This window comes from Pempheris klunzingeri, chromosome 15 (genome assembly GCF_042242105.1).
Source record: "Pempheris klunzingeri isolate RE-2024b chromosome 15, fPemKlu1.hap1, whole genome shotgun sequence".
In the NCBI taxonomy this organism is placed as follows: domain Eukaryota; kingdom Metazoa; phylum Chordata; class Actinopteri; order Acropomatiformes; family Pempheridae; genus Pempheris; species Pempheris klunzingeri.
The window spans coordinates 12,844,080-12,853,256 of NC_092026.1; positions in this window are offsets into that span (position 1 = coordinate 12,844,080).

The window sequence follows — 9,177 nt, forward strand, 5'->3', positions numbered from 1 at the left end:
AACAGGCTGTGTCCAGTCAAGTGGAAAATCACTTTCTCCTTGTCACCACCCTACCCTGGAAAAAAGGGACCTGTGTTCTAAGAGGAGACCATGGCAAAGAACAACAGTGCTGTAATTTGAGAAAGCATGGAAAAGCACCAGAGAAGAAGCATGTGTTACTGCAGTGAGACTTTGGAAAGCAGAGAAAGTGAGAAAATGAGATAATTCCCACCATCTCGTACCAAAAACCCCATAAACTGCAACCCTCTGTGAGAACTTGCTGTGTTTGAGAAAAAAAAGTCTCTCCAAACCAGCTTGCCATAAGTCGTTGCCTATTTTGCATACAATCACAAGCTTGTTATCGCGTACTAGGTGCATTTTTAGCAACCTGTGACAAATGCTCACTTCTCGCCACCTGCGGCATTTGTAACAGTCTCCAGAGCCATCAAGGTTAATTGGAATCAGGCGTTAAAAGACGTTCAATATTCTAAAAGTGACAACAAATTATGTTAATGGTGGTTTGAAGTCCTTGTTATCAAGGTGGAATCAATCATGCCCACGTCCCTTGAGGTCAGCAGCCATACATAGCAATTAGCACCGTGTGTGTGTGTGTGTGTGTGTGTGTGTTTCAAGAATGTTAAATGTCAGACAGAAGATTATCCTCTCCATAGAAAGCAAGCAGAGAGTCTACTTGAAATCTTACCAACTTAATAATCAAGTTTACATTAATCAATGTGAACAAATATGATTCCAAAAATAGAAGATGTGTATAAAACACAGAATGATGCTTGATTGTGTATGCTGACTTGTTTCCTCATTATATACTAAAAGGAATATTGACTGAATGCAAATTACACCTGTGTAAGACAATGAGCTGGTTGAATGTCCCCCTGCAGCCTGACACAGGATAATTAACCAATAACGCTCTGTAACTATAGGCAGCAAACCTGATGGCAGTTTTCTCTGTGGCATCTGGTTCATCTGCTGCTGGAAGATCGTCAGCCAGAATCTCTTCAGGGCTCCGTGGGTCATTCAGGGGGGGCTTTTGCTCTTTGCCTTTGATCCCCATCCCCGCCGTGATGGCATTCCACAAAGCACTCTGGGACTTTGAGCCTGCAAAAAACAAACACAAACAAAAAAAGTCTTTGGTGGTGGTGGTGTTACTGTCATTTTGTATAGTGCCAGGAATCAAGTTTCATTTGTTTACCAAGTGGTGGTTTGTATACAGCCTTTAACAATAACTGAATTGTTAAATCTCCACAGTGCATGGCTTTTAGGCTCTCCGTATAAAGGAGGAAGAGAACTGAACATCTTTGCAATGCTGCCCCCATGTGGGTGCATCAAAGTAACACACTTACTACACAGTGGGACAGCTGTAACATAATACTTCATAAACCAGATTTAGGAGCACAGATTTTCATGAACTCAGCAATAACAGATTTCAAGGGAACATGTAAAGCGAATGTATCATGCTTTTGTGCTATATTTTAAGGCAACAGAGAGCACCAGATGGAATACATTGATCATTTGACTTTCTATTTCTCTGCTTTTTTATCTTCAGTAGAAAATATTCAGTGATCAAAATCTACTCTCAATAAGGTATGTAGCTAGATTATGGTATGCAGCTGAATTATTTTGGGAAAATCTTGTTGCTGAGTTTAATAAACTTGAACTTTTTCAGTTTTAATTACAAAACCATTTTACTGATGTGGTAAGCAGTCTCAGTAGTTAATATGTCATTAACTCAGGGTAAAATGATTTAATTTAGTGAATTGACTAATAATGAAGCGTGACTAATAGAGAGTGAACATTATACTTACGTGAAAAGCTGGCTTGTGGTCTGGTGGAGCTCTCCCCATCCTCATTTGCCACTGGAAGAAGAAAAATAGATGGAAGAGAATCAAGTGGTGCCAGATAATGTGGGCTGTGTGTATCCTTTTGTCACACTCTATTTCATAACTCATAATTATACTCATTATTACATTGTTTGAGTTCTAACTTTATAACTCAAACTCCCTCAGGTCATTAGTTCAGACTAGTCACATGCATAATCACACAAATGTATAACCTACATGCAACGAGACTCCCTCACAGCTGTTTATTTATCTTCATATGTACAGTTCTTATGTCGATATTGTATTTGTATTGCATTTTTGATAATTAAGTTTATAAACAGAAGGGATGGTGACTCTTCTGCAGAAAGTGCAAATGTGTAATGCAGACAGAGTCGGGACGGTCATTTTCCGTTTCATTACACCCTACGATTGTCTAGAAGTGTGATTTAAGTGATGGTGAAAGTACTGTAATTGTTGCTGTCACTTCAGAAATTTGTCTCTGCTGTAATCTCTGCATACTAAACATCACACACAGTGTGTGCAGTTCACAAAGAATGAAATATACACACATCTAGCAGCGGTGTCCCTGGTTTCTGTTGTTACACACTGATGGCATTGTCACAAATGTCTGTTGAGAGTACAAATGGGTATTAACTATTTAGAGTAGATGCCTGATAATGGATCTTTTCACTGCTGCAGTCAGTGTTTGTGATTATGATCCACATTTCACGCAGTGGTTATTGAGTCCACATTGCCTCAAACTGCAGTTCCCATATTGTCCAGTAGATGCTGTCTCCATAAAACTCACACAGTAAAGAAGTCAACAGAAAACTTCCCTCTAACAACAGAATGTCAACTAAAGTTCCCCACAAAACTGAAAAAAGTTCATTTGTGCTAATTCTAAAAATTACAAATCCATTAAGAAACTGAACTGAGAGAGACGTGTGTTTGAAGGCATGTTTGCTTTGATTGTTTACCATAACCACCCCAACACATTGACCAGCGCTAGTTATCTATATTGCAGCAGTCACCATGCTTGCCTGTAAAGTATATTATTCACATTATAGCAATTAAAGCAGCAGTGGTAACTTTTCTAAGGAAATATTTTTGTCATATTTGCTGAAGCTCTCACTATATCCTGACAGTGGTACATGAGACAGGTAATCTGAGAGAAAATCAGCTTCGTCTGACTGCTCCTGGTGCTCCTAATGCCATTTGCAAGAATCAGCCGTGCCTGAACGAAAACAACCAATCAGAGCAGGAGGAGTCTCTAATGCAGTGTCAATCACTGCTCATGAGCACACTGCACAATGTGGCTTCAGGAGGTGCTTTGCAAATGCAACAGCTATGTGGCTAGCTACTCCGAGAACACACAGAAGGCAGAAGCATCAGGAATGAACATGATATGATGATTCTCAATGTGCAGCAGCCTGGCTGTGTATTTCTCTGCATCAGTCAACACACGGTTCTGCCCCTCTGCCCCTTTATAATTACACGTAGAACTGATCTTTAGCAATAATTTTGTCAAAATCTTTCTACAGATTTTCAACAATCTTCTCTAAATTTGGGACAGAACAACTCTGGATCAAGACAGAAAATGTTACCTTTTCATACTTTTGATATTCCATAAACTTTTACTATAGGTGGTCCACAAAGTTCGTTCAAATGCTGCGGGCAGGACTTACATAACAAAAGATAACGTCATATCTCCTGAATGCTTTGTGTTATTGCAATTTCATTTGAGTCTGAGTGACCGTGATAAATTTGGTGCCATTTGGCCAAAGGTGGCTGTGTAGCAGCGTTATCTAACTATAACAGAAGAATCTCTGTCTGTAAGTATGACTGCATGTCCTTCACATATCTTGGGAAGTGCACATCCAATTGACTTCACACTTGGCGAGTAGATTGCTGAAGACCCAACGGAGTGCAATGTTGAGTGTGAAGTTGATCAAGCAATCGGTCCATTCCAAACAGGCACTAGTTCTGAACAACAATGCGCTCCAAATGGGCAACGCTGCAAGCTGCAATACTGGGAGCCAAGCATATGCTCCAAATGGCCACCCCGCTAGTACACAGGATGAGTAAAATTTTGTAAGGACGTGAGTAGCATTTTCATACAAAAAATAACTGTAACCCTTATATGATAGCACATGTTTGATGATTTCGTCATTGGTGACAGAGAGTGCCCCTACCAACCTTGCTGAGACACTGACTCTGACCCTCAGCCTGGCCCACAGTGGGACTAAATCCAGGATTTAGATGAACATCTGTATGCTCAAAGCTTGGTTACACAACCTGTGGATATCCAGGCTTATCCCAGAAAGGTTGCGTGGCATTATTATGACCTTTGTTGACCCTGAGAGTGATGCAAACCCTTAGGATCATAAGAAATGCCCTTCCACCCAATCCTGAAGCTCCCTGAAATAACAGAGCTCTCTGAGGCACAATTTCCTAAAACTATTTTCTAACTGCCCCACCGCAAACTCCCAGCTGTTTGCAAATGAAGACTAATTTGCTTAATTTATTCATTCTAGGATTTTTTTTATTCCTGAAAATTCAGTGACAAAATGTTTTAGTATTCTGTTACTGTAATTAATATAATCTACACTCTCCCACCCACATTCACTTTGTGTTCCAGTAGTGAGCAGGTAAGTATGACCTTCAGTTAAGTTTGAAGTAGTTGTACAGTCCTTTTCCACAGTATATCATTTCAGTCTGCAGTTCATTTATCATTCTAGTCTTGCAATGAACATCTTATTGTGATAAATTGTACAAAGGAGATTGTTGGTCAGATAAAAGATACATGGATTTGGCTATTTGCAATATTCAGACTGTATGTGAATGTTTGTAGGCCTTGTTAAATTGCTCCCACTGGCACAGCATACGTTTTATCATCTTTCTATGATAAATGTAAGCAATATTGTTTGGTTCAGGCCTTTAATGATAATCAGATTGTCCACATATGGACACATGTACAGTAAAAACCATCAGTATCTGTTGGATACACAGGTCTGACACAAAAGTCAAAAGGTTGTCAAAGGTACAGGGAGGAAAGCAACAATTACTGGCAGAAAGATAAATACTAATTGTAAGTACAATGGATCTACTTTTTATGTTGGCTCAGATGAGCTGCCAGCGCCACCAGGGATGCCCTCAAATCCCCTCTGATTAACCCTAACCCTAATCACCACCTGTTTCTCAGAAATAAAAACAGGTGGCCAACCAGATGGCCAAAGTTTAGTTTAAACTATGTTGTTGCTTGATTTAACTTTTAGTCGCTGCCAAGTATGTCTCACATCCATCAGATTACAGATGAATAACTGACAAAAGGCTCTTTGGTATATATCCCACCAATTCCGCAAAATAACCATCACTGTGTTTAAGCCTCATCAGTGTTGACAAAGTGAACTACATGTTATATAACCGGTGCTTTAAACGCAGATGTTGACACGGTCAGCCTTGTTTTTTCCACTCTTCACTTGCTTTCACTGCTGCTGACTTGCTATTTTCCAAAAAGGTGCTTCTGTATTCTGCATACACATTCATTAATATTTGTTGCTCCACTGGAGTGAAATAAGAAGCTTTCTTCACAGCGCAAATTGTTTTATGAGCGCTCAACTGATGGTTTTTAAAGTTCACAATGAATGAGCTTCAGTCAGTACGAACCCACTTAGATTTTAATGACCAAATTCTTGTTTTAAAAACAAAAACTTAATCAACTCTGAGTTTAGGACTTGTAGTTTGTTACTCCGCCCTCCTGGAATACTCTCTGTGCACTGCTGTAGACAATACTGGTGAAGACAAACCCAACGGCATCCAAAAACATTAGTTACATGGTTTTCATTGTGGTGTAACATTAGTCTATATATTACAGATGGTCAGTTTACCATGAGGATTATTACTTAGTCTGCAAAAACAGTTCTATGATAAATGTGGGCATTTACAAGACAGAGAGGGTCTACCAAAAAAAAAGTAAATTTTGCAACATGTATGCAATCAGAAAAAAAGGGCACTGAAAAACACCACCACGGTCCAAACTTCACCACTCAGCCAACTCAAGTATGATCATATCCCCTTCTGCTTTTAGCTGCTCTTTCCTCCATTCATTCCTCCAAGTACTAAATCATTTAACAAAATTAATTTAAAGGCAATCACTATTAATAAACTATTAAACTGTGAGACAAAACACTGCACACTTTAATCATAGTTATAATATAATGTGTGGTTCCAAGTGGTTCATATATCATTTCACAAGCATTTGATACATTGGCCCAGATCATGCCAATCACAGACATTTATGTAATAAGGAACGAGTTTGATACAATGACAGACAGCTGTCACTGTTACAGAATTTTCATATACAACCACGATGGCTGCCACTGATGTGGCACATTCTGTTCTGTTCAGCTTTCCAACAGTATTAAATAAAATTGATGATATATTTTCTCTAAAAGAATAATCAGCTGCATTTGTTTGTATGTCGACCCAATTGGGTCCAGAGGGATTTTGGTCTGCGTCCATTGATACCCTCAGAAATCAAAAATGAACTGAGAGGTTCCACTCTAATTTGCATTTGCCAATTGGGCTGGTGTAGAGACCAGATCCAGACAAACCAAGCATGGGACAAAGAATCACATGACAGTGTGCAACACACTAGCAGTGCTGAGAGGTAAAACTTTAACAGAGTATCTTTTGTTTATAGAGCAGCAACTGACGTGTAGTTAAGATAGTGCCAAATAATGATGATTAATAATGCTGATGATAGGATAAATGTCTGCAAAATATATTCCAATGTGCACCATATCAATTCAAAGTGCTTCATAAAGAATGTCAGTTTTAGCTGTTGGATCTTTGGAGGAGCGCACCACTTAGGCTACTCTCTCAAAACACACACTTCTGTAATCCTTCAGGATCTGTGACAATGACGGCACAGTTGTTGATGACAGCCTTCCGTGCTTTCTTCACAGCCATTGAATAAAAGCCACATTTTTTGAAAAACGTCCTGCAGTGGTTTCACTTTTGAAAATTAGAACCATTCAAAATGCTGAACATCGTGTGGGATGTGGGACAAAAAGCGATAGAAAAGCTGAGCAGTCCCACATAAAGCGGGACACCTGGTCCCCCCAGTCTGCCAGGCCAAAGAAGAGGGACAGTGGTTCAGATATCAACAAGGTGGTTCAAGTGTGTCAGTTTTTTGCTAATAATGTGCTTGTTTTTAATGCAATCAGATACACTATGGTGGATAGCCTGTCAACTTTATTTTAGAAGATTTGTTTATAATTGTTTTTCATACAGGATTATACAATACTGATTGACTTCAGAAGTGCAGAAAGGCATGTTAGAAAAATAACTGTGCAAATGTGTATTTAGTTCATATTCTTACACGTATTTGAGAGGTTTAGAGAGACATGTTGGGAAAACCATCTCTGGAAAAAGAATAATCATCACGTGTCAGACATGAGCAGTCTGTACTACAAGATGCTAAGAAAAAAAACAGACAAAAGAGCTTGTCAGTACAAGGACATTTGGTTCCAACAGAGCTTTGATTGCTCATAACTAGAACCAAGAAAAACATCTATTTGTCAATGACACACACTCAGACATCAACTAAAGAAAACACAACCTCCTAATTTTTCGAAATGCAAAAGATAAAAAACTTGATTAAACAAAATGGCGATGTGTACATAACACAACACCAAAAGCCTGAATGATCAGTCCAGATGAGCTGAAAAGTTAAGATATGGTTCCTCCACATGAGCTTTCATAATAAAAACAAAAAAAATAAAAAAACGTAACTACGCTAACAAGCAGAACACATGACAAAACAGCGCAGCTGGAGCCTGAGCAGAGGCTGCAGCTATAGTTGAGACTCAGAGTTTAATAGAGGAGTGAACACAAGGTGTCCAGCCAGGCAAAGAGGTACCAGAGCTTAGGAGTCACGCTTCAGAGGAGGTGATTGGCAAAACGCTGTGCACAATGAAACCTAGGCCCTGTAAGCAATTGATTGTGACACTTGTGGGTTACCATGACAACTGCCATGCTTGTGGACAGTATGGCTGTGCTATGGGCCACATGTGATTGAGGCAGGTTTTTAGAGGTAACAGGATGTGTCCGTGCAAGCGGAAAATCCAAAGTCTATTTTCTGCGGGATCATAAAATCTTTTAGGGCTGCTTTTAATGCTCTTAAAGGGATATCTGGAAATTATTTGAAGGCAACTGTCTTCCTGTTTTTGTGTCCTCACGCCCTTAACACTGAAACTCTCCCCTTCTTATCAGTATATTCACATCATCCAGATATCTCCAGGTGCTCTCTGAGAGGGGGGCAGTACGTACCATACACCAAGTGTCCTTCCTGTGTCTCGCTCTATGCAATAACAACAGCACTGTGCTTGTGGCCCACAGTTCAACTTAGGTGACACATGATGCAGTGCACTATGGTCAAACTTGCAGGCATCCAGTAGTAAGTAGACATTGACCAGAACAATATAGAGAAGCAATTCTGGCTGTTTCATGGCAATCACAATATAAACACTTCATGTTATGTACCCCACCTTATATATCATACAGCTTAAATCTTAAGTCTTGCATATGTTAAGGGGTCAATATCTGGAAGAAAGTGATCTTAGATGACAAAATTGCTCTGCAAAATCCACAACATTAAAGCAATGTTAACTCGTTTTTTTGGACACTTGGGGGCACATATTATCACCGTATTAAGTTGTTGTGCTGGATGTGTTAGTGAACAGTTTGTTTATTTGTTTCTATTTACATATCCAGCAGCCATGGGCTAACATTAGCGTTTATTGGGAGTCGTGTTTCTAACCATGTAACATGTCCAAAATTCATTCATTCCTTACAGCTCTGTTTCTGTCTCCACCAACTCCTGAGGGAAGTATGGGAAGTATCTGGCTCTTAAGCGGCTAAATGCTCCGCTATGGTCACCATTCATCATTTTATGTCTGATGCTGTTTGGGTCAGGGCAGGTCGCATGGGTTTATTAGAGCTTGTTTGCAGAAAACAGCTTCCTGCCACATCTAATAACAAGGTGAATGAGAGCAGCGAGAGTCAACCAAAACAGTGAAGGTTTAAGGTTGTGACACCAAACCAATGAACGGAGGGACACTAAAATCTCTTGTAAAGCTGAGGCCAGGTATTAAGGTGAAAATTCGCTGTGGATACTATGAGCAACCCATTTCACACTACACACAGTCACCTGGCTTATTTTTAACATAAAAATATTGATAAGTGCAGCTTTAACAACACCCACAACATGATTACAAATTATTTTAAAAAACAGTGACTCTCCATGTCACCATGTTACAATCATACTAAATCATGAATGAAAGCATAACTGAAAAAATTT